General features: G+C 45.7%; 1 pseudogene; it reads right to left on the bottom strand.

The window, feature by feature from the left end:
- Positions 1-1,013: 1,013 nt before the first annotated feature.
- LOC148043927 (uncharacterized) overlaps positions 1,014-26,110 on the bottom strand; it is a 31,295-nt pseudogene continuing 6,198 nt past the window's right edge.

Genomic DNA, 26,110 nt, shown 5'->3' with positions numbered 1-26,110 from the left:
GTAACATCATCAGTGCTAGAAGGGAGAAGAGTTTGTGGAGTGGAGGAGGAGGAGGAGGAGGAGGAGGAAGAGGAGGAGGAGGAAGACTGTGGGGTCCTTGGTGTTATCTGAGCTGGTGGTTTTCTTGCAGATGTTCCATGACCCAACTAGGTAACATCATCAGTGCTAGAAGGGATGGACTTTGTAGAAAGAAAAGGGGAGGAAGAGGAGGAGGTCCGTGGGGTCCTTGGTGCTCTCAGAGCTTAATCCTTTTGTGCAGACGTTTCCGGACCCAACTAGGTAACAGCATTAGTGCTAGAAGGGAGTGGGATTTGCAGGGAGGAGGAGGGGGAAGGGGAGGGGAGGGGAGGAGGGAGGATTGTGAGGTCCTTGGTGCTCTCTGAGCTTGGGAGTTTTCTTGCAGATGTTCATGACCCAACTAGGTAACATCATCCGTGTTAGAAAGGAGAGGGGTTTGCTCTCATGTTAAAGTCTAGTGGCTTGGCTGATGAAATGTCCGGTGTGTTGTTGTTGTTGACGTTGTTGACGTTGTTGTTTTAAAAACCACCAAGCTCAGAGAGCACCAAAGACCCTTTTCTTCCTTCCTTGTTTTTGCTGCAATGGATTTGCGGTTTCACAGTGAGTTTAGGATCGCGTGGCCCGATGATAGGAAGGAAAATGCCTCCCTCCTCAATCGGATTCCCTTTCAGACAACCCCAAAGATGGGAGGCGCCTTCTCCCCCTCACCGCCTTTCCATCGCGCCTCCCCCCACCCCCTTCCCCACTCAAACCACAGCCCCGGTTTTAATGCATTGCCAGATCTTTTACGAGTAGCGTTACTGAGAGTGTGGTGGAGTGTTAAAGCGTTGGGCTGGAAACAGAGTTCCAGTCCTGCCCTAAGGCATGAAGCCAACTGGGGAACCTTGGGCCAGTCACTCTGCCTCAACCCTAGAGAGCCAGCAATGGCCAATCATTTGTGAAATCTTGCCAAGAAAACTCAAAGGTTTGTCCTGTCCTATCCCCAGGAGTCAATACTAATTTGGATGTATGGATGTATGGATGTATGGATAGATGTATGGATAGATGTATGGATGGATAGATAGATAGATAGATAGATAGATAGATAGATAGATAGATAGATAGATAGATAGATAGATAGATAGAGCCAGATAGATAGATAGATGATAGATAGATAGATAGATAGATAGATAGATAGATAGATAGATAGATAGATAGATAGATAATAGATAGATGGATGGATAGATGGATGGATGGATGGATGGATAGATAGATAGATAGATAGATAATAGATGGATGGATGGCTAGATAGATAGATAGATAGATAGATAGATAGATAATAGATAGATGGATAGATAGATAGATAGATAGATAGATGATAGATAGATAGATAGATAATAGATAGATGGATAGATAGATACATAGATAGATATAGATAGATAGATAGATAGATAGATAGATAGATAGATAGATAGATAGATAATAGATATAGGATAGATAGATAGATAGATAGATAGATAGATAGATAGATAGATAGATAGAAAAGATAGATAGATACATATAGACAGAAGACAGACAGATAGATAGATAGTATAGATAATAGATAATAAATAAATGAGATAGATTGATCAATAGTTAAATAGATAGATGAGATAGATAGAATAGAAAGAGATAGATAGATAGATAGATAGATAGATAGATAGATAGATAGATAGATAGATATACTGTAGATAGAAGAGATAGACAGACAGACAGATGAGAGAGAGAGATTAGAGAGAGAGATGATAGGTGGACACAGACATGATGAGATAGAGGGAGAGAAATATAGAAACAGAGAGATCGATATAGAGGGAGGGATAGAGGGAGGAATAAACAGAGAGAGAGGGAGATGAGAAGTTAGGATGGAAAGAAAGGTAGGATGGATAGATGGACAGGCAGCTAGAAGGGTAGGAGAGATAGAATGGATCAATAGAGGGATGGATGGATAGAAGGACAGGAATGGATAGATAGAGCAATGGATGAATGGATGCAGGGTAGAAGGACAGGATGGAATGATGGAATGATGGTTAGGAGAATAGGAGGGATAGGATGAATAGATCATGGGATGGATAGATAGATGGACACACAGACAGACAGTCTGAGAAAAGTTGTAAAGCGAGCCCGTGTTTTGCTTTGTGGCGGAAATTGCCAGGCTCCATGGCTCTGGTTGTAAGCCGAGGAGGAGCTGCAAGGAAATCCCATCGCAAACCGCTTTCCGATCTTCTTCCCTTCCACCCCATCCTACCTACAACCCCCCCCCCCCCCCCAATCCCATCCCGCGATCCCTGGAGGGTGGGAATCACAGGCCTGATAATAATCCCCGGAGACCGAGTGTCAAGTTTAACCAAATCGTTATTGCTTTATCAAACCCACCGATTTTCGAAATAAATGGTTCCAAAGGCCGAACGTGGTCCCCGGCGAGGCCTCATTTGCCCGTAATGGATGGCGAGAGACGGGCCCCGCCGTGATTAAAGGCTGTCATTCAATCTAACAAAGTGAACATTTATTGCATATATATTAAAAATTACCCCTTAATCGAGTGGAGAATGAAGGCCGGGTGGGGGGGAAAGAGAGGTGCAGTTATTGGAGTTTATCCAAAGGTGACGTCCCTTTTGGATAACTCTGGGGAAGAGGGGACTCCCCCCCACACACACACGCCATGCCCCACCCTCTCTTACGCCCCCCTCCTCTTTAATCTGTTTTGCTCCTAGGAGTTGCAATATGGCTAGCAAAAAGGGCGAAGGGCAAACAGGTTCGGAGCCCCAGATAGCTTCTCGCGCCTTCCCCCCCCCAACCGCAGCTCAAGGGGGGTTGCGGGTCCTTACTGCCCCCCCATCCCCAAGCTTAATTAGGCCCCCAAGTGCCTCTCCCCCACCCACCCACCCACTCTCTGCCCCCTTCATCAACGTGCCTCTTGTAGTTCCTCCAGGCGCTAGGCTCAAAATAGGCCAGAAGTTTGGAGGGAGGGAGGGAGGGAGGGAGAGGGGGGGTTTCCCAGAAACTGCCCCTCCCCGCCCTGCTTTGTCTCTCCTTAAGGGAAGATGGATGGCCGGGTCCTGGGGTTGAGGCTTTGGCACGGAGGGCCGGCGGTCCAAGAGGCAGGCAGGGGAGAACTAATCGTCCCGTCGAGGCGGTCGGTGGTAATAACGGCCGGAGAAATATGGCATCTCTTGGCGGAAGAGACAGATTGGCTGCCCCCGGGCAGGAGAGGCTAGAGACGGGCAAAGAGAGGCGAGGAAGCTGGCAGGGAGTGGACAAAGATGGGTAATAACAACAGGAAGGGCGGGAGGGTCGCGGAGAAATGCTTGCGCCCAGGAAGCGCCTGAAAAGAAAGAGGAGGAGGAGGAGGAGGAGGAGGAGGAGGAGGAGGAGGAGGAGGAGGAGGAGGAGGAGGAGGGAGGAGGAGGAGGAGGAGGAGGAGGAGGAGGAGGAAGACCGAAGGGTACTTGGAATTTTTTGCACATGTTTCATGACCCTACTAGGGAACATCATCAGTACTAGAAGGGACGAGTAGTAGTAGTAGTAGTAGTAGTAGTAGTAGTAGTAGTAGTATACTGAAGGGTCCTTTTTTTGCAGATGTTTCATGATCCTACTAGGGAACATCATCAGTACTAGAAGGGATGAGTAGTAGTAGTAGTAGTAGTAGTAGTAGTAGTAGGACTGAAGGGTCCTTTTTACCAGATGTTTCATGATCCTACTAGGGAACATCATCACTACTAGAAGGGATGAGTAGTAGTAGTAGTAGTAGTAGTAGTAGTAGTACTGAAGGGTCCTTTTTTGCAGATGTTTCATGATCCTACTAGGGAACATCATCAGTACTAGAAGGGACGAGTAGTAGTAGTAGTAGTAGTAGTAGTAGTAGTAGTAGTAGTAGTAGTACTGAAGGGTCCTTTTTTGCATATGTTTCATGATCCTACTAGGGAACATCATCAGTACTAGAAGGGACGAGTAGTAGTAGTAGTAGTAGTAGTAGTAGTAGTACTGCTGAAGGGTCCTTTTTTGCAGATGTTTCATGATCCTACTAGGGAACATCATCAGTACTAGAAGGGACGAGTAGTAGTAGTAGTAGTAGTAGTAGTAGTAGTAGTACTGAAGGGGTCCTTTTTGCAGATGTTTCATGATCCTACTAGGGAACATCATCAGTACTAGAAGGACGAGTAGTAGTAGTAGTAGTAGTAGTAGTAGTAGTAGTACTGAAGGGTCCTTTTTGCAGATGTTTCATGATCCTACTAGGAACATCATCAGTACTAGAAGGGACGAGTAGTAGTAGTAGTAGTAGTAGTAGTAGTAGTAGTAGTAGTACTGAAGGGTCCTTTTTGCAGATGTTTCATGATCCTACTAGGGAACATCATCAGTACTAGAAGGGACGAGTAGTAGTAGTAGTAGTAGTAGTAGTAGTAGTACTGAAGGGTCCTTTTTGCAGATGTTTCATGATCCTACTAGGGAACATCATCAGTACTAGAAGGGATGAGTAGTAGTAGTAGTAGTAGTGACCTTAACAACCTTAAAAATGACCTGAAAACAGCCTGAAAAACAGCCCCAAAACGGCCTGGGAAAACAGCCTGAAAACAGCCCCCCAAATGGCCTGAAAACAGCCCGGAAAACAACCCAAAACTGGCATCCGTGCGCCGGCCATCTTTAGGTTTCCAGACTTCCAGCACACGCACATGCACACGCATGCACACGTGTCCTACTTTGGTGCCGAAAAGGTTCTCCATCACTGCCCTACTGAGTTTCGTCCCTCACGACAAACCAGTCCGACAGAGGCGGCTGGATTCAATTCCTAGGCCAGAACGGAGCATTTATAGCCAGCAGCCTCCCGAGAAGGAAAAACAAGAGCCGAGTTCTGTGATTCAGCCATGAATGGGTGATGTTGAGAGGGACGGTTCTCTCCCAGGCCTGGCCCAGGACAAGCCCTGTCCGGCAACGCAGGCACTAAGTGGATGAAGATGGATGGCGTGGCTGCAATCCCCACGTCAGGGCGTCGGGCCTGGGACAATGACCGTCTCCTCAGGCCGCTGGTCAGCTGGACTGGCCCTGACCTCCTCGCCGAGGTCCAGGCTCCCCCCCAGCAGCCCCTGGAGGAGATTTCGCCTTTCAAATTGTCGACTTGTGTTGTAACAATGAGCTGATGAGAGACAAATCGGTCTCCTGCTGGTGTGACCTCCTGAACTAGGTGGGTCTGGACACGGAGAGGATGGTGGGTGCGCTTTTTTTAAACAATCTAGCCATTTAAACACACACACACACACAGACACACACACACACACCATAAATTGTTCCGAACAGCATAGCAATGACTTTGCAGGAAAACCCACGCGCCAAAGCTGGTGTTGAAGTCCGCCCGTATTAAAAGTTGGTGAGGTTGGGAGCAGAGCAGTGGTGGGATTCAATTTTTTTTTTACTATGGGTTTTCTGGGCGTGGCATGGCTTGGTGGGTGTGGCAGGGGAAGGATACTGCAAAATCCCCATTCCCTCCCCACTCCAGGGGAAGGATACTGCAAAATCTCCATTCCCTCCCCACTCCAGGGGAAGGATACTGCAAAATCTCCATTCACACCCATTCCAGGGGAAGGATACTGCAAAATCTCCATTCCCTCCCCACTCCAGGGGAAGGATACTGCAAAATCCCCATTCCCTCCCCACTCCAGGGAAGGATACTGCAAAATCTCTATTCCTCCCCACTCCAGGGGAAGGATACTGCAAAATCCCCATTCCTCCCCACTCCAGGGGGAAGGATACTGCAAAACCTCCATTTCCTCCCCACTCCAGGGGAAGGATACTGCAAAATCTCTATTCCCTCCCCACTCCAGGGGAAGGATACTGCAAAATCTCCATTCCTTCCCCACTCCAGGGGAAGGATACTGCAAATCCCCATTCCCTCCCCACTCAGGGGAAGGATACTGCAAAATCTCCATTCCCTCCCCACTCCAGGGGAAGGATACTGCAAAATCCCCATTCCCTCCCCACTCCAGGGGAAGGATACTGCAAAATCTCCATTCCCTCCCCACTCCAGGGAAAGGTTAATGCAAAATCCCCATTCCCTCCCTTCCCGATCAGCTGGAACTCAGGAAGCTGGAAGATTTCTAGTTTGGATCTTGTCTTCAGAGCTAAGTCTAAGGGTAACTTTGGGCGAGCCCTAGGAACAGAGGTGGGTTCCTACCAGTTCGCACCTATTCAATAGAACTGGTTCGTCAAATCTACTGAACCGGTTAGAAGAGGTTCCATCAGTGGACCCGGAAAGCAGGCCACACCTACAGAAGAGGTTCCAAATTTTTTGAAACCCACCATTGCCGCAGAGAGAGAGAGAGAGAGAGAGAGAGAGACAGACAGACAGACAGACAGACAGACAGACTGAGAGAGAGAGAGAGAAAGAAAGGAAGAAATAAATAAAAGAAAAGAAAGAAAAAGAGTGAGTTGGAAGAAAAAAAGAAAAAAGGGACAGAGAGACAAAAGGAAGGAAAGAGAGAGAGAGAGAGAGAGAGAGAGAGAACACATGGCTGGCAAGCCACTCCCACCAGGTCACATGGCCGGCAAGCCACTCCCACAAAGGAGGCCACACCCACAGAGTAGGTTTCCAAAATTTTTTGAAACCCACCACTGCTTAGGAAGGAAGCAATGGACTCGGAGTGGTTTATTCCTTTCGTCTGAATGTCTCCCCCCTACCCAGGGCTGTGCAAATCTGGAGGGATGCTTTTTTAAAAGATGCACATTTAAGATGATTTTGAAAGCAGCCAGAATGGTTTTCAGGCAACTACAGGAATCAGAAAAGAGACAAGCAGAGTTTGGGGGGGGGAAATGGAAGGGGGGGCAAGTTGGCATGAGGTCACTTCTTCCTAACCATTTCCAAATTATGAATAACTTCTGTTTGCTACCTTAAAGTAGCCTTTACAAGGGGAGGTTAGAGTAAGTAGAAGATTCTATCAATTGAGACTTGTGGACTTCAATTGAATCTCTCCTTCTTTTGGTTGAAAAGCTGTGGACTTCAACTCCCAGAATTCTATCAATTGAGACCATTGGACTTCAAATCCCAGAATTCTCTCAGTTGGAAAGCTGTGGACTTCAGCTCCCAGAATTCTTTCAATTGAGACTTTTGGACTTCAACTCCCAGAATTGAATCTCTCCTTCTCTTGGTTGAAAAGCTGTGGACTTCAGCTCCCAGAATTCTATCATATCGATTGAGACTTGTGGACTTCGACTCCCAGAATTCTATCAATTGAGACCATTGGATTTCAAATCCCAGAATTCTCTCGGTTGAAAAGCTGTGTGGACTTCAGCTCCCAGAATTCTATCATATCAATTGAGACTTGTGGACTTCAACTCCCAGAATTCGTTCAGTTGAGACCATTGGACTTCAAATCCCAGAATTCTCTCAGTTGAAAAGCTGTGGACTTCAGCTCCCAGAATTCCTTCAATTGAGACTTGTGGACTTCAAGTCCCAGAATTCTATCAATTGAGACTTGTGGACTTCAACTCCCAGAATTCTATCAATAGAGACCATTGGACTTCAAATCCCAGAATTCTCTCAGTTGAAAAGCTGTGGACTTCAACTCCCAGAATTCCTTCAATTGAGACCATTGGACTTCAACTCCAGAATTGAATCTCTCCTTCTCTCGGCTGAAAAGCTGTGGACTTCAACTCCCAGAATTCTATCATATCAATTGAGACTTGTGGACTTCAACTCCCAGATTTTATCAATTGAGACCATTGGACTTCAAATCCCAGAATTCTCTCAGTTGAAAAGCTGTGGACTTCAGCTCCCAGAATTCTTTCAATTGAGACTTGTGGACTTCAGCTCCCAGAATTCTTTCAATTGAGACTTGTGGACTTCAACTCCCAGAATTCTTTCAATTGAGACTTGTGGACTTCAACTCCCAGAATTCTCTCAGTTGGAAAGCTGTGGACTTCAGCTCCCAGAATTCTTTCAATTGAGACCATTGGACTTCAACTCCCAGAATTCTCTCACTTGAGACTTTTGGACTTCAACTCCCAGAATTGAATCTCTTCTTCTCTTGGTTGAAAAGCTGTGGGCTTCAACTCCCAGAATTCTCTCAGTTGAAAGGTGTGGACTTCACCTCCCAGATTTTATCAATTGAGACTTTTGGACTTCAACTCCCAGAATTTCCCAGCCAGTTGACGTCCACCGGTCTTAGAGTTGCCAAGCTTGGGGGCCCTAATACAGAGCTTTGCTGCTGCTCCCCTTTTCCTACCTGCTCCAAATAGCAAAAGGAACCATGAGTAGTTACACAGATTTGACCCCCGCAGCTCTACCTGGCGGATGAACAAGGGAATTTGGTTGATTTCTTCTGCCTTTTTAAGACAGGCTGGCAGGCCTCAACCACCTTCAGCTTCGCCTGCCCTTTGCTTGCAAAGTTAGCTGGTGGATAATTAATACTAGATTAATCGATGGGAAAGCAAACTCGAATGAAAGACCATCATCCAAACCCCAAAACTTTCGGATACAAAAGGACCCATCGCCCAATCTTAATGACCTTCCCCTTTTGAAATGTAAATTATTATTTTTTTTTGGGGGGGGGGGAGAGAAAAAGACGCATTGAAGGCCAGGGTACCAACACGCGGAAATGTCCCACCTATTCAGGGCGGTCGCCCCGTCCTGGACTCTGAGCTCCCCCCACCGCCCCGCCGCTCCGGCCTTTTCTTCCCCTCCTTCACATTCGCCTGCTAACGGGGCCGCGACCCAAATTGTTGCCGCTGACCCCCACCGGCTCCCCATCGGTGGGGGAATGTTGACCAACACTCTGTCTCCTTGTCTGTCGATTGGGCCCCGGAAGATTTATGGATTTTTGATCTCAGATTCTTGTCCTCATTAAGCCAGCGTTCCTGTTGACTTTCGTTGACCTTCGGCCCGCCGGGGGCCTCTCCTTGCCCCATGCTTTCGCCCCACAACCATCTCCCCCCTCCCCTCCGAACCCGGTTCATTTCCCCCTCTCCGTTTTCCATTGGACGTTGGGCCTCAATGGCCATTGCTGTCCAGTCCATCGGCCTGGGCTTGTTTGCTCTGTTCTTGAACTTGATGGGGGTCATCCTGTCTACGCCTGGGATGCCAAGCCTAGCTACCAATTTCCTAATGACTTAAACAAACTCCTTCCCCAGCGAGGCTGCCCTGGGCTTCTCTGCCCTCCTTCGCAAGGTTGGGGAGGGGGGAGATTTTTGTTCAGCTGCAGGCCCAGCTTGGCCTGGTAACATCCGTGGCCTCGCTGACCCCAGCCCTCGCTGGCTTTTCCTAGCCTTGTCCAGTCCTCCCCGGGCCAAAGGGCAAACCCCCTGGGTGCCTGCGTGCTACCAGCTGCCTTGAGATGACACCCAGCCACAAAGGGAGCAGTCGGGAGGCTCATGAATGTGCCCATTGATTGGACCCTGGCAGAGATGCTTGTTTATTATTATTTTTTCTTCTGCTGCTCCTCCTCCTCCTCCTCCTGGCTTCTTTTAAACTTCTCTGAGGTGGAGAAAAGGATGTTGCAAGTCTCTGTCTCTCTCTCTCTCTCTCTCTCTTTCTCTCTCTTTTCTCTCTCTTTCTGTCTTTCTGTCTTTCTCTCTCTTTCTCTCTTTCTCTTTCTCTCTCTCTCCCCTCTATCTCTTTCTCTTTCTCTCTCTTTCTCTCTCTCTGTCTCTCTGTTTCTCTGTCTGTCTCTCTTTCTCTCTCTCTCTTTCCCTGTCTCTCTCTTTCTCTCTTTCTCTCTCTGCCTCTTTCTCTCTCTTTCTGTCAATCTTTCTCTGTCTCTCTCTTTCTCTGTCTCCCCCTCTCTGTCTCTCTGTCTCTGTCTGTCTGTCTTTTCTCTCTCTGTGTGTGTCTCTGTTTCTCTCTGTGTGTCTGTCTGTCTCTTTCTCTCTCCCTCTCTCTGTCTCTCTCTCCCTCTCTCTGTCTCTCTATTTTCTGTCTGTCTTTCTCTCTCTCTCTCTCTGTGTCTCTCTCTCCCCTCTCTTTCTCTTTCTCTCTTTCTTTCTCTTTCTGTCTTTCTCTCTCCTTTCTCTGTCTCTCTGTCTCTTTGTCTCTCTGTCTGTCTCTCTTCCTCTCTCTTTCGCTGTCTCTCTCTTTCTCTCTTTCTCTGCCTCTTTCTCTCTCTGTATCAATCTTTCTCTCTCTCTCTCTTTCTCTGTTTCCCCCTCTCTCTGTCTCTCTCTGTCTCTCTGTCTTTCTCTCTCTGTGTGTGTCTCTGTTTCTCTCTGTATGTCTGTCTGTCTCTTTCTCTCTGTCTCTCTCGGTCTTTCTCTCCCTCTCTCTGTCTCCCTCCGTCTCTCTATTTTCTGTCTGTCTTTCTGTCTCTCTCTCTCTCTCTCTCTGTGTGTCTATCTCTCTCCCCTCTCTCTCTTTCTCTTTCTCTCTCTTTCTTTCTCTCTCTTTCTGTTTTTCTCTCTCCTCTCTCTCTCTCTGTCTCTCTGTCTCTGTCTGTCTCTCTTCCTCTCTCTCTTTCACTGTCTCTTTTTCTCTCTGTGTCAATCTTTCTCTGTCTCTCTCTTTCTCTGTCTCCCTCTTTCTCTGTTTCCCCCCTCTCTCTGTCTCTCTCTGTCTCTCTGTCTTTTCTCTCTCTCTGTGTGTCTCTGTTTCTCTCTGTGTGTCTGTCTGTCTCTTTCTCTCTGTCTCTCTCGGTCTTTCTCTCCCCCTCTCTGTCTCCCTCTGTCTCTCTATTTTCTGTCTGTCTTTCTCTCTCTTTCTCTCTCTCTGTCATCTTGGGGATCTGTTCAATCTCAGGATTTCTCTTCCCTTCGGTTCAGGAGGGTGTGCGGGGTGGGGGGAGACGCCTGTGTCTGTTTGTGGCCTGGAGGTCCCTTTCTAAATGGATGCTAATTGCAGGGGCTGCACACGGCTCTCTCTCGGGCGGCTCTGCGCGCTGCGGCTGCCTCCGGGCCATCCAGAACCTGCTCTTCAATGACTTAATTGACAAGCCCTTGTCTCTGGTTAGGAGCAGCTGGTCCTGAGCATTGGCACATTAAGGCCAGCTTAACACAGCCGCTTGACTCAGCCGGAGGAGGAGGAGGAGGAGGGGAAGGAAGGAGGCAGGTTAACTGGGCTTGAAAGATTTATTGTTTATTTATTTCATTTATTTATTTGCTTTGTCAAACATGTACGACATGTTGTTGTTGTTGTTATTGTTGTTTATTAGTTTTGTATGCCGCCCACTCCCGAAGGACTCCGGGCGGCTCACAATAAACAGGGGAAGGGAAATAAATAAGACAATACAAAGAATTTAAAAATGCACAACATTCACAATTGAGGCGGGGCTGGATATTTCAACAGCCCCCAGCCTGTCGGAACAGCCAGGACCTGGTAGCTTTACGGAAAGCCGGGAGAGTAGTAAGGGTCTGGATCTCCACGGGGAACTCATTCCAGAGAGCCGGCGCAGCAACAGAGAAGGCTCTCCCGCGGGGGATCGCCAGCCGATATTGACTGGCCGATGGGACCCGGAGAAGGCCGAGCCTGTGCGATCGAATCCGTCTTTGGGAGGAAATTGGCAGGAGGCGGTCTCTCAGGTACCCAGGTCCGATGCCATGGAGGGCTTTATAAGTAACGCCTAGCACCTTGAAGCGTGTCCGGAGACCAATGGGTAGCCAGTGCAGCTCGCGGAGGATAGGTGTAACGTGGGTGTACCTAGGTGCACCCACAATCGCTCGCGCGGCTGCATTCTGGACTAGCTGAAGTCTTCGAACACTTTTCAAGGGCAGCCCCATGTAGAGGACATTACAGTAATCCAGACATAACAGGTATTAAGTATAAACGTGGACATGAACACGGGAAATGGGTACGAATACATGGGGACAGTAGGAGAGGGACGGAAGGAACGCTGGTGCACTTATGCACGCCCCCTTTACGGACCTCTTAGGAATGGGGTGAGGTCCACGGTGGACAGTTTAAGGTTAAAGTTATGCGGGTTGTATGAGGATGTAACAACGGAGTCAGGTAGAGCATTCCAGGCGTTGACCACTCTGTTGCTGAAGTCGCATTTCCTGCAACCGAGTTTGGAGCGGTTGACCTTGAGGTTCGTATCGAATTGTTTGTCCGCGTATTATTGAAGTCGAAGCCGAAGTAGTCGTTGAGAGGTACGACGTTGTAGCGGACGATTCTGTGTACTACGCTTAGCTCTGGGGTGGGTTGCTGGCGGCATTACTGCCGGTTCGGTACGCACAAAAATTTTGCGTGCGGGCCTGAGAATTTGCACATGAAAAGGTCTTGTCCGTGCGCAGAACATTAAAAAATGGGGAAAAAAATACATTTGTGCAAGGAAAATTGAAAAAGAAAACCAAGATGGCGCCATCGTAAGAGAATCGGTTCGGGGGGCATGGCGGGCCTGGGTCGCTGCTGGTTCCAGCGACCCAGGCTGTCAAACCACTACCGAACCGGACCGAACCAGTAGGAACCCACCACTGGTTTAAGTCAGACGGTAGTCGGCGCAGTTCTAGGTTTTCCAAGCCCAGAATTTCGAGCCTGGTGGCGTAAGGGATTCTATTGTGAGCAGAGGAGTGGAGGACTCTTCTCGCGAAATACCTCTGTGCTCGCTCGATTGTATTAATTGCATTAATATGTTGGAAGATATTAATATTGGATTAATATTGGAAGAAATGTCCTTCTGGGTTCAGTTCCAAGTGGGGGAAAAGACACTGGAAACATGGAGGCTGCTTGGAAAGATGGTTTAATGGTGGACAGGATCACATGACTTGAGTTCCTGAACAGAAAAGGGGGATCAGATGCTTCCAGATGTTGAGTGAAGGAGAAAAGAGAGAGAGAGAGAGAGAGAGAGAAAGACTTGCTGAGAGTTCCTGAGTTCTTTATACTCTCTGTTTGGCCCCACCTCTTTGTTTCCTGTTCCTGTGTAAGAAACGTATTCTGATTGGTTGTCGGATTTCCAGGGACGGCGGTGGGGGGGGGGTGTCTTAGCTAACTTTGTAGGTTGTGTGCTTTTTGAGTCCCAAGCTTGGTTGAGTTCCCAGGTGCCACGTGGTGAGTTTCTGTGGAGGGTTAATCCCACCTTTGTTGTGTAGAGCAGACTCGGGCCTTTTAATGTCTCATTGACAAAGGTGGGGGCTACTAAGAGTGTTTCCTGCCTAAAAACATGTTTCTCTGCTATTTAAAAGAAGAGACGATAGCCCTGGGCCTCTTCAGACCAAGCATTTATTTTAAAAAAGCTTCTTCGTTTTGTTAAGCTGTCTAGAACAATAATGAAGCAGTCTTTAAAAAATAAGCCGAATAATTTGAACATTCTATAGGCTTTTATAGTTATTGACTTACCTCCTTGCAGCAAACAGCAAACAGCCTGATTAGCACAAGAAAAAAAAATCTGTTTCTGCCTCCCAGCAATTTGCCCTGGGGAGCAAACAGCAAGTTTCACTTTCAGTTTCAGTTTGGGCTTCCCGATCATCAGCTGTTTCAGGCTGCAGGGATTGCTATAGCCTATTGCAGCCTCCGCAAGCCCCATTTCCCCTGTTTGCTGCGAGGAGGTAAATTGCTGGGAGGCAGAGGCCAAAGGGTGGGGGACGGTGGGTGGGAGGGGCTCCATTCGGTGTATAAGACGCACCCAAATTTTCACCCGCTTTTAGGGGAGGGGAAAGGGGGTGTTTTATACTCCGAAAAATACGGTAACAAGTTGGATGACTGTGAAGCTTGTTCAGTCATTCGGGCTTTTCAAAAGGTGACTGGATTTTCTTGTTCATTGGTTTGGTTTCCTTCTTTCTTTGTCCTTGAAAACATGCCACTTTCGAGTCCAAACTGAAGAAGCTTCTTGGACAAAAAGGGAAGATAATAACCACAAGGAAGTTCAGTTGCCTTTTGAAAAGTACCTTTGATCTTGGAGGCCTTCTAGTCCAAGTAGAAGCAGGAGATCCTATGCCATCCTGGAGAAACGGCTGTCCAGTCTCTTCCAGTGATGGAGCCACCCACAACTTCTAGACTAGAGGCAAAATGTTCCACTGAATGGTGACACCTCTTGTGTCCCAAAAGATGTGGAGGTTCTACATTTCTTCTGGCAGAGCCGAAGTTTCCAACCTGGGCAACTTTAAGAGATGTTGACCTCAACTCTCAGAATTCCCCAGGAGCCGGAAACCAGCATAGGGCAGCAAAGAGGCCCAGATTCCCATCTCTTTTTCTCTCGGCTGAAGATCTGTTGACCTCAATTCCCAGAATTGAATCTCTTCTTCAGTCAGTGGGAAATTGACTGTGGATTTCAACTCCCGGAATTCTATCAATTGACAGAATTGATAGGTGGCGTAAGGGACAGCAATCCTCTTACCTCAGAGGAATCTGTTGTGGTCCGCCACCGGGCCTGCAGAGGTGGCAGCAGAGTCAGACAGTGAGGAGGGTTGGGGAGGAACGTGGCCAGTCCTGGAGTCTGGGGAAGGCTCTGAGAAGGGCTCTGTGTTGGAGGCAGAGAGGGGGCCAAGGCCATCTGAGAGTTATGTGCTTCCTCCGGAGCCTGACATCAGCAAGGCAGAAGAACAGGGGGAGCCTTTTCCCGGTGTGCGCATGCCCAGAGCTTCCAGAAGGCAAGAACAGTTACGACAAAAGGGGCGACTCAGGAATAAGGCTTGGAGATGAGTGGCCCCTCCCATAAGACGTTAAAAAAGGAGCAAACGGAAGTGAGCCTTTGCAGGAAGCAATTTTGTTCGTTTTGGTTGGTTTAAACTCTGAAGCTCCACTTGACTCGGCGCTCCTTGCAAAACGAATTGGCAAATTAGGTCTCTGGCAGCGTTTCAAGGGAGATAAAGGTGGGCGCTGATCAGACTTACCCCGAAAGACTTTGGCAGACTTCTGACGGACTCTTTGCAGACTATTTGTGAATCATTACGGGCTGTGAATGAACATAATTCACAGCCGTTTAAATAAAAAGAGGGTTTTTTGGGACTAAGCGTGTGGTTTTTACTGTCTCATTAAGCCTAGGTGAGAAAAGAATCCTTCCCAGAAATCCCTAGTAAGGATATTAAGTTATTCCCACTTCAAAGCTTCTTGGATTCAAGGGAGAACCTACAGAAGATGGCTTCAAATGTTTCCACCAGAATGAACCGGTGGTGTATAATTTCAAATCAACCAGAGCCATCTCTCTCTCGGCTTCTTTTTGGCACAGATCAGTGGTGGGATCCAGCCGGTTCGCACCACTCCGGGAGAACCGGTTGTTAACTTTCTGAGCAGTTGGGTGAACTGGTTGTCGGAAGAAATCATTAGGGCAGAGAACCAGTTGTTCAATTATTTGAATCTCACCACTGGCGCAGATGCTCGTCTTTGGAACGATCTCCCCGTGGAGATTCGTACCCTCACCACCCTCCAGACCTTCCACACAGTCCTCAAGACCTGGCTATCCCGTCAGGCCTGGGGTTAAAGATTATATTCCATCCCCGCCCGAATGTTGAATGAATGTTGCTTTACTCTTTTAATTATGTATTGTCCTATATGTCTTTGTATGTTTCCCCTTCCTATATAAGTTGTAAGCCGCCCTGAGTCCCCTCAGGGAAAAGGGCGGCCTATAAATAAACTAAAGAAGAAAGAAGAAGATGTTTTAGACATCACGTTTTTTGAAATCGTCTCTCTTTTCATATTTGATTTTTTTAGCCTGAAGAGATCTCTTTTTTTTTTTTTGTGGGGTGGGGGGGGGGGAAGAAGCTTTATTTATTCAGCATTTTTACAAAGCCCAGCCCGATTGAAAAGCTGGGAGTTTTTTTTGTTGTTGTTGTTGCCATGTGTGGGAATTGCCTGGCACATTCTCCCACTTTGTCCTGGTGTGAATAAGGATAATAGTTTTGAAGGGGGATCCTCATGGAGGCCTAAGATTTTCCTGCATGGAAAAAGTCTCTTAACTTTTGCTCGTTTTGCTCCAGTTTTCTTTTCTTTTTCTTTTTTTCTTTTTTCTTTCCTTTACCCCCTCTTCCTCCGCAGGAACAATGCCAACATTGAAGGCCTCGGTTGGAGTCGGCACAGTGGGATATCTTTGGTGCCGTTTGAGACAATCTGTGAATTTCATCAATCAAACTTGACTGCAATTTTCCATAAAAAACCCCTGAATTTGGGTCAGAAAGTGGGGAAAGCAGATAAAGATCATTGGAGCTGTCTTGTGAGATGATAAATAGATAGTCTTTCAGGCCAACAATGCAGAAAACTGAATCCCTTTCTTTTTCCCCCCCTTCTTTTTTTTTGCTAATTCACCCCGAAATGAGTTTGAATGCAGCGAGCCTAAACCATTTTTTTTTCATGTTTTCCCATGCTTTAAAAGATGACTGCAGACTTCATCCTCCCACCAGAGAGTTAACTAAGGCTTGTCTCTTTCTTTTTCATTTCTTTTCTTTTTCTTTTTCCAGGAAAATTCTCTCATCCTTCCAAAATGATCTATTTGTCTCCTGGCGGCTGTTGGTGGTACCTGACATTCAGGGAAAAACTGCATTCTGCATTCCGCAGATATTTTGGAGATGTGACTGTGATTTCCTTGTAGCTGAGCGGGATGAGTTTTCTGGCCACGGGGGGCTATTGGACTTGAATTTGAAAAAGGAAGGAAGGAAAGAAAGAAAGAAAAGAGAGAGAGAGAAAGGAAGGAAAGGAAGGAGGAAGAAAGGAAGGAGGAAAGAAGGAAGGAGGAAAGAAAGAAAGAAATAGAAGGAAGGAAGGAAGAAAGAGAAAGGAAAGAAGGAAGAAGGAAGGAAAGAAGGAAAGAAAGAAAAAAGGAGGGAGGGAATGAAGGAAGAAGGAAGGAAAGAAGAAAGGAAGAAAAAGAGAAATAAATAAGGAAAGAACAAAAAGAAAGAGAAGGAAGGAAGAAGGAAGAAAGGAAGGAAGAAGGAGGGAAAGAAGGAAGGAAGAAAAAGAGAAAGAAAGAAGTAAGGAAAGAAAGAAAAGAAAGAAGAAAGGAAGGAAGAAGGAAAGAAAGAAAGAAAAGAAAGAAAGAGACAGAAACCCACCTGTAAATCAAAGAAACAAGCATCCTATATGGACTAGCATAGGGGATATATGGCTGCTGCTTTACTGCTACGGGGGGAGCCATAACCAGCTTTAATTCATGGAAGACTTCCAGTCCGCTAGTCCCTGTTGTTAATACAGGGTGTGCTGTGTGTACCTGGGTTGTGTGAAAGGAAAGATCTATTGTTTTTGCATTTTAATTCTTGCAAGTAAACACGTTATCCTAATCCGGTTTCTCCTTCTTTCGTGGCTGACGCAGTCCCTCATTTTCACTTGGTGTTGTACGAGGAAGACAACTCCCATTGTGAGAAACAGTCCTAGTTCCAGAGGCCAGGTTTTTCCCAACCTGGTGCATTCCAGGTGAGGCGATGCCACAACAGCCAACATTTCCAGGAGCAAGCAAAGAAATGAATGATCAAGGAGAGCAGAGGGAGAGTATTCAGCCGGTTCGGGCCAGTTTGAGTGAACCGGTAGCAGAGGTGGGTTCCTACCGGTTCGCACCAGTTCGGTAGAACCGGTTTGTCAAATCTACCGAACCGGTTAGAAGAGGTTCCACCAGTGGACCCGGAAAGCAGGCCACGCCTACAGAAGAGGTTCCAAAATTTTTTGAAACCCACCACTGACACACACACACACAGACAGACAGACAGACAGACAGCAATAGTTAGACTTAGCAATAGTTAGACTCATATACCGCTTCATAGGGCTTTCAGCCCTCTCTAAGCGGTTTACAGAGTCAGCATATCGCCCCCAACAACAATCCGGGTCCTCATTTTACCCACCTCGGAAGGATGGAAGGCTGAGTCAACCCTGAGCCGGTGAGATTTGAACAGCCGAACTGCAGAACTGCAGTCAGCTGAAGTAGCCTGCAGTGCTGCATTTAACCACTGCGCCACCTCGGCTCTTGTTAATACAGACTCACACAGAGAGAGAAAGAGAAAGAGAGGAAGGAAGAAAGAAAAAAATAAAAAAGGAAAGAAAAAGTGAGAGAAATGAAAAAAAAGGAAAAAGGGATAAAGAGACAAAAGGAAGGAAAGAGAGAGAGAGAGAGAGAGAGAACCCATGGCCGGCTAGCCACTCCCACCAGGTCACATGGCCGGCAAGCCACTCCCACAAAGGAGGCCACACCCACAGAGTAGGTTCAAAAAAATTTTTGAAACCCACCACTGACCGGTAGCAGACATTTTGAGTAGTTCAGAGAACCAGCAAATGCCAGCGCTCGGTGCCTGTATGACCTCCAACGAGCGGGCGGTGGAATGCGCATGCGTGCGCAGAGCACATCGGGCTCGTGCATGACCGGACCACGAGCAGGCAGCATGCTGGTAGTGAAGGTAAGTGCAACCCACCACTGCGTCAGACAGACCAGCCGTAATGACGGGAATAAATGAAAAAAATGCGTAGGGTGAAAATCTGACTTCATTGCTTTCCTCCAATTTTGCCAAATCTAATTATTCCGAAAATTAATGTTGCTGTCCTTGAATTTCAGCTGTTATTATTACAACGGCCAAATCTATTGTGATTGAAGATGTCCGACTAATGATAGTTTACTAAATAATTTATGGCCCAGTTTCTTAATGAAAGCGTTTTATATCTCAGTGGAGAAGGAGCCTCATTATTCAAATTCACGCTGCGACTACATGTTTCTTTCCCTACGGGTCTCTCGATGTATCACCAGGCGTGGAAATACAGGGATGAGCTAATATAGGTAGTCCTCGACTTACAACAGCTCATTTAGGGACCATTCAAGGTTACAGCAGCACAGGGAAAAGTGACGTACGGCTGTTTTCCACACTTACAAACCCCTGCAGCCTCCTTACGTTCATGCGATTAAAATTCAGATGGTTGGCAACTGGGTCATACTTATGACCGTTGGGGTGTCGCGTGATCCACTTTGGTGGCCAGCAACGTCGACGGGGAAGGCAGATTCACTTAACGACCGGGTCACTCACTCAAGAACGGCGGTGATTCGCTAAGCAAGCAAGGAAAAGAAAAGCCGTACACTGGAGTCACACTCACTCAACCCTACCTATTTTTCATTTATTTCCCGAGTTACGTCTGGTCTGTCTGACGTATCTAGAAAAACCAGCCCAATTGAGGAAGTTGAGAATGGATTCCATTTTTTCTTTACCGTGGAAGGGTTTTTAATTTGGGGTACTCAACACAAATTCCTGAGCTCAGCATTCTTTAATCTATCTATCTATCTATCTATCTATCTATCTATCTATCTATCTATCTATCTATCTATCTATCTATCTATCTATCTATCTAGCTAGCTAGCTAGCTAGCTAGCTAGCTAGCTAGCTAGCTATCTAGCTATCTAGCTATCTAGCTAGCTATCTCTATCTAGCTATCTCTATCTCTATCTCTATCTCTATCTCTATCTCTATCTCTATCTCTATCTCTATCTCTATCTCTATCTCTATCTCTATCTCTATCTCTATCTCTATCTCTATCTCTATCTCTATCTCTATCTCATCTATATCTATATCTATATCTATATCTATATCTATATCTATATCTATATCTATATCTATGTTGTATTTGTGCTGATAAATAAATAAAGGGAGACTAGTATAGATCTATTTCAAGCTATTTAGCTCTCATCAGCTAGCCATACCCTTACTGGGATTCGAACCTGTGCTGTATTACATCTTACATCTTACATCTTACATCTTACATCTTACATCTTACATCTTACATCTTACATCTTACATCTTACATCTTACATCTTACATCTTACATCTTACATCTTACATCTTACATCTTACATCTTACATCTTACATCTTACATCTTACATCTTACATCTTACATCTTACATCTTACATCTTACATCTTACATCTTACATCTTACATCTTACATCTACATCTACATCTACATCTATATCTTTCTTTCTTTCTTTCTTTCTTTCTTTCTTTCTTTCTTTCTTTCTTTCTTTCTTTCTTTCTTCTATATCTGCTTTGCCCATACAGGTGGTCATCATCACGAAATCTCCAGAACCGTAAAGCCTACAAACTTGAAATTTGGCACCTATGTCCCTCTTGGCTTCTAGGTGCTTCCTAAGAAAGGATTTTTCGAAATGACCATCAGATCATTAGTATTTCTTATAGTATTATTAACACGCTCTGATGCTAAGGAGTTAGACGTTCTACTCCCCCTCCCCACCTGAAAAGGACTCTGTTCCAACTGCCACTTGGGCGTGGCCAGCGCATGACTCATCCAACCTGTGGGCTGGGAGTTTAGACATTCTACTCCCCACTCCCCACCTGAAAAAACGCTCTGACGCTAAGGAGTTAAGACTGAGGGAGAAAATGGGATGAGATAGGAGAGGCCCCTGTGGGCCAAGGCTGAGGGAGAGAAGGGGAGTGGAGAGGCCGATCGTAACTACTCATTTATTTTCAAGCTGTGTCGATTTATCAAGCCTGATCACATAGTTTCATAGCGATGGGTATTCAACTAGTTCTAAATATATTTATTTTGAACCAAGCTGTAGCTCGTGACTTCCAGAGTCTAATAAAAATATAAAGTGGATCCCAGAAGTTGTATGCTGCTCATTTTTTACAGATCTCCAAAGAGTCTAGGGAGTGGAATTAATTCATATTGGACAGGAGTGGGGTGGGGAATAAAAACCTATATGGATAGGCAGGCAGATCCACATCCTCCCTGCTGCCTTGACATTTTATCAAAGGATAAAAGGCTAAACATGAAAGATGGGATAAGATAATAAAACATAGAACCTCAGAAAAATCTAGACTTGATCCTGTGGACGGAATGCAGGAATTTTCATGTGCAGCTGATTAAAATCCTAGTGGACAACTATTTAAATAGGAGCCAGCCGTGTGCAGCAGCTGCCAAAAAAGCCAACACAGTTCTAGGCTGCATCAACAGAGGGAGAGAATCAAGATCCCGTGAAGGGTTAATACCGCTTTATAAATGCCTTGGTAAGGCCACACTTGGAATATTTGCATCCAGTTTTGGTTGCCACGATGTAGAAAAGATGTGGAGACTCTAGAAAGAGTGCAGAGAAGAGCAACAAAGAGGATTAGGGGACTGGAGACTAAAACATATGAAGAACGGTTGCAGGAACTGGGTATGTCTAGTTTAATGAAAAGAAGGACTAGGGGTGACAGGATAGCAGTCTTCCAATATTTGAGAAGGTACCACAGAGAAGAGAGGATCAAACTATTCTCCAAGGCACCTGAGGGTAGAACAAGAAGCAACGGATGGAAACTAACCAAGGAGAGAAGCCACCTGGAATTAAGGAGAAATTTCCTGACAGAACAATTAATCAGTGGAACAACTTGCCTCCAAAAGTTGTGAATGCTCCAATACTGGAGGCTTTTAAGAAGAGACTGGACAGCCATTTGTATGAAATACTGTGGGGGGGCTTCTGCTGGAGCAGGGGGTTGGAAGGGTTAGAAGATCTCCAAGGTCCCTTTTCTTCTCTTCTCCATTCCGTTCTGTTCCATTCCGTTCTGTTCCATTCCATTCTGTTCTATATTTTCTATTCTATTCTTTTCTATTGTATTCTATTCTGTTCTATTCTATTCTATATTTTCTATTCCATTCTATTCAATTCTGTTCTATATTTTCTATTCTATATTTTCCTATTCTATTCTTTTCTATTCTTCTATTCTATTCTGTTCTAGTCTAGTCTATATTTTCTATTCTATTCTAGTCTATATTTTCTATTCTATTCTATATTTTTATTCTATTCTATATTTTCTACTCTGTTCTTTTCTATTGTATTCTGTTCTATTCTATTCTATATTTTCTATTCTATTCAATTCAATTCTGTTCTATATTTTCTATTCTATATTTTCCTATTCTATTCTTTTCTATTCTTCTATTCTATTCTGTCCTAGTCTAGTCTATATTTTCTATTCTATTCTAGTCTATATTTTCTATTCTATTCTATATATTTATTCTATTCTATATTTTCTATATCTGTTCTTTTCTATTGTATTCTGTTCTATTCTATTCTATATTTTCTATTCTATTCAATTCTGTTATATACTTTCTATTCTATATTTCCCTATTCTATTCTTTTCTATTCTAGTCTATATTTTCTATTCTATTCTATTCCATTCCATTCCATTCCATTCATTCTTTTTTAAAAAATGCCCTCTTCTCCATTCCTTCCTCCTGTTTTGAAATGCGCCAACATCTTTTTGCAGAAAATACAGGCTGTCCCCAACTTACAACAGTTCATTTAGGGTGAGATCAAATCTGGATCAGTCACCTGAACCAGAGATTTACTCTTGGAGAAAATATCTGGTCTCGGTGACTGCCCCAAATTCAATCTCACATCCTTATCCTGTATATTAGCTTTCCTTCGGGAGTTACAACATTACAAGTTACAGCATCACTGAAAAAAGGGGATTATAACCATTTTTCACTCTCACCAAATTTGAACGCTTGGCAACTGGTGCATATTTATCAACGCTGCAGTGTCACGGGATAATATGATCCCCTTTTGGTTACCGTCCTACCATTAACTACGTTCCCTATCTTGAGCTATTCACCAACAATAATAAAAATAGGATAAACATCAAATCAATAAAAATAGATCTTTAGGGCGGGTGGGACCGCACTGTTTTGGAAACCATCAAGAGGACGGCAAAGATATCCAGATGCCCGACTCTCCCTCATCCATCCACGTTCCTCAAATCTGGCCAAGTTTTAACACCTGCGGACTTCAACTCCCAGAATTCCACAGCCAACTCCCAGGGGATTCTGGGAGTTGAAGTTCACAGGTCTTAACACTTTGCCAAAGGCGATGGGCCACAGCGATTTTGAAACCAGGAGAAGACAGCCAAAGATGCCCAGATGTCCAATCTCTCCATCCATCCGTGTTTCTCAAATTGGGCAGAATTTTAAGATTTCAACTCCCAGAATTCACGGCTGGGGGAACGGGGGACGGACGGACTTTAAGACCTCCGGACTTCAGCTCCCAGAATTCACCAGCCGGGGGGGATTCTGGGACTTGAAGTCCACAAGTCTTAAAACTTTGCCCAATTTGAGAAAGACTGGGATTGGATATAGCCCCACGGATACAGAAATCCAAGGCCCTTTCTCAAGATGCTGGCAAGAGGAGGGGGTGAGGCATCGGGCATTTAGGGGCACCCCTAACCAGGCAACCAGTCTCCAAACCCAAACAGCGCATGGCACCCTGAGTTGGCAGCGTCTGCAGGTGGCTGAGCACCAGCCCGGGGTGGGGTGGGGAGCTTTTCCTGGCTCCCACACTTCTCCTCCTCCAGCCTCTCCTTCAAGGAGATGCCCCGTGCATGCTAATGGTCCCTTAGCTCAGCTTGGGCCCTGCTGGGGCGCCCGGGACCGTTCCTGACGGTGGGGGGTTGGCCAGGCTGTTCTCAAAGCCCCTTTCAACAGCGCCGCGGGCTGCTGCACTCCGGCGGAGTCTGGAGCGCATAAAGGCGCTTTATGAAGGCGGTGATGCTTCAGCTGGGCTGGGAGACCCTTTAAACGCCAGGCAGGAAAGAAGGGGTGGGACGCACACACACACACACACTCACTCTCTCTCTCTCTCTCTCTCTCACACACACACAGATAAACACGCACACACACAGGGTTTGGACTTGTGAATCTTAGGGCTGGAAGGGACCTTGGAGGTCTTCTAGTCCTACCCCCTGGCCAAGGCAGTAATCCTCCTACCTACTATGCTGGATAAAGAGTTGGCCCAATGTTTGCTTGAAGATCTCTAGCAATGGAGTAGCCACAACTCCGGGAAGTAGGCTGTTCCGGGAGTTGTCTCCTCACTGGTAGGAAATTCCTCCTGAGGAGCTCCCATCCATTGTTTTTCCTCCCTCCCTCCCTCCATTCCTCATTTTCTCTCCTTCCTCCTTTTCTCTCCTCCCTTCCTCCCTTCCACCTTTTCCCTCCTTTCCTTCCTTCCTTCCTTCCTTCCTTCCTTCCTCCTTTTCTCTCCTTCCTTTCTTCTTTCCTTGCTTCCTTCCTCTTCCTTTCTTCTTCCCTTCTCCTTCCTTCCTTCCTCCTTTTCTCCTTCCTTTCTTCCTTCCCATTTCCGTCCCATCTCTATTTCCTTCCTTCCTCTTCCTTCCTTCTTCCCACTTCTCTTTCCTTCCTCCTTTTCTCCTTCATTCCTTCTCATTTCCGTCCCATCTCTATTTCCCTCCTTCCTTCTTCCCCCGCTTCTCCTTGCTTCCTTCTTCTTCCTTCTTCAACTCTCTTGAATGAGAAGTGAAATGTCTTCAAAGAAAAACCAGAAAATCCAGAGGGGCTCTTGGAAAAAAAGCACCTGTGAGACAGTGGTGAAATTCAAAATGTTTTTACTACTGGTTCTGTGGGTGTGGCCTGGTGGGCGTGGCAGGGGAAGGATACTGCAAAATCTCCATCCCCACCCCCACTATCCATCCATCCATCCATCCATCCATCCATCCATCCATCCATCTCTCTCTCTATCATCATCATCATCATCATCATCATCATCATCATCATCATCATCATCTATCTCTCTATCCACATCTCTATCTTACCTATCTATCTTTCTGTCCGTCCATCTGTCCATCCATCCATCCATCCATCCATCCACCCACCCACCCACCCATCCATTCATCTACTCTATCTATCTATCTATCTATCTATCTATCTATCTATCTATCTATCTATCTATCTATCTATCTATCTATCTATCTATCTATCTATCTATCATCTATCATCTATCTATCTATCTATCTATCTATCTATCTATCTATCTATCTATCTATCTATCTATCTATCTATCTATCTATCATCTATCATCCATCATCCATCATCCATCATCCATCTTTCTTCCTTCCTTCCTTCCTTCCTTCCTTCCTTCCTTCCTTCCTTCCTTCCTTCCTTCCTTTCTTTCTTTCTTTCTTTCTTTCTTTCTTTCTTTCTTTCTACTATATCTGCTTTGCCCATACAGGTGGTCACATACACTGTAACCTGCTTTAAATAACAAACATTTCATAATGATGTCTTTATTTTTATTTTTTAAATAATTTTTATTCAACATTTTTTAAACATTAAAATCACAGTTACACTTTTACAGGTCCAAGGCCTATTGTTATACACACACACACACACACACACACACACACACACACACACACACACACACATACATATATATATATATATATATATTTGTTTTCGTAGATTTTCACAGGTACAGGTATGCAGGTCTTGGCATATTTGGGTGTTTTCCTGTGTAAGACTGAGAGTATCTTGGCAACATTTCGACAAGGTCCCACTCGCCATTTTCAGGCTGGCGCCTTCGGCTTCGTGCTTGTGTGAGCAAAGCGTGATCGGAGCTGCCGTCTTTCTATAAATATTGGTGGGGGTGTGTGGAAACTAAAAGCCAGCACTCCACACACACACCCCACGCCAATATTTATAAAAAGACTGCAGCTCCGATCACGCTTTGCTCGCGCAAGCATGTAGCCAAAGGCGCCAGCCTGAAAATGGCCTTGAGTTAGACACACCTGCAGTAGCCAATTAAAATCTGCATCCCATAAACGCAGAAAATCAAAACATTTGAAAAGGAACGTCTTAATTCTGAATTGGTTCACCGACAAATGTGTGCACGACAAAAGCGTGCCGACAAAACCGCGGCGAGAAAACTGTGATGTCGAAATCGCGTCCACAACAGCTCGCCGACAACAGCGCGCCGACAAAAACGCACCATCAACAAACAACGCGAAACCAACGTAATAACCCTAACCCTAACCCTGAACCTAACCCTGAACCTAACCCTAACCCTAACCTTTACCTTAACCCTAATTGCGCTTTTGTGGGGGCGGTTTTGTCGGCGCGCTGTTGTGGGTGTGATTTCAACGACACGGTTTTCTCACCGCACTTTTGTTGACGCGCTTTCGTCGGGCGCGCATTTGTCGGGTCACATTCTGAATTCTGATCCGCCTTCAATCTACACGAATGAATTTCCCTTCCTTTCGGAACATAAATTATCTTCCAAGATCGAGACCACAGCCTGAAGTCAAAAGTCCGACAACAATAAGCGGAGCCCCTGTACGTTTTGTCCCTATTTTTAATAACTTCACATTTATCCCCTCCCCACCCCACCCAAATAATAATAATAATAATAATAAAAAGCATAAATCCAAAGGAGCTTTGGCAGATATGATCTATGGGAGACAGATGAGCTGATCTGTATTCAAAATAT

This window comes from Thamnophis sirtalis, unplaced genomic scaffold, assembly GCF_051295495.1.
Source record: "Thamnophis sirtalis isolate CommonGarterSnake01/CBP01778 unplaced genomic scaffold, rThaSir2_p1.2 scaffold_10, whole genome shotgun sequence".
In the NCBI taxonomy this organism is placed as follows: Eukaryota; Metazoa; Chordata; class Lepidosauria; order Squamata; family Natricidae; genus Thamnophis; species Thamnophis sirtalis.
This window is presented reverse-complemented; position numbering and strand designations above follow the sequence as displayed.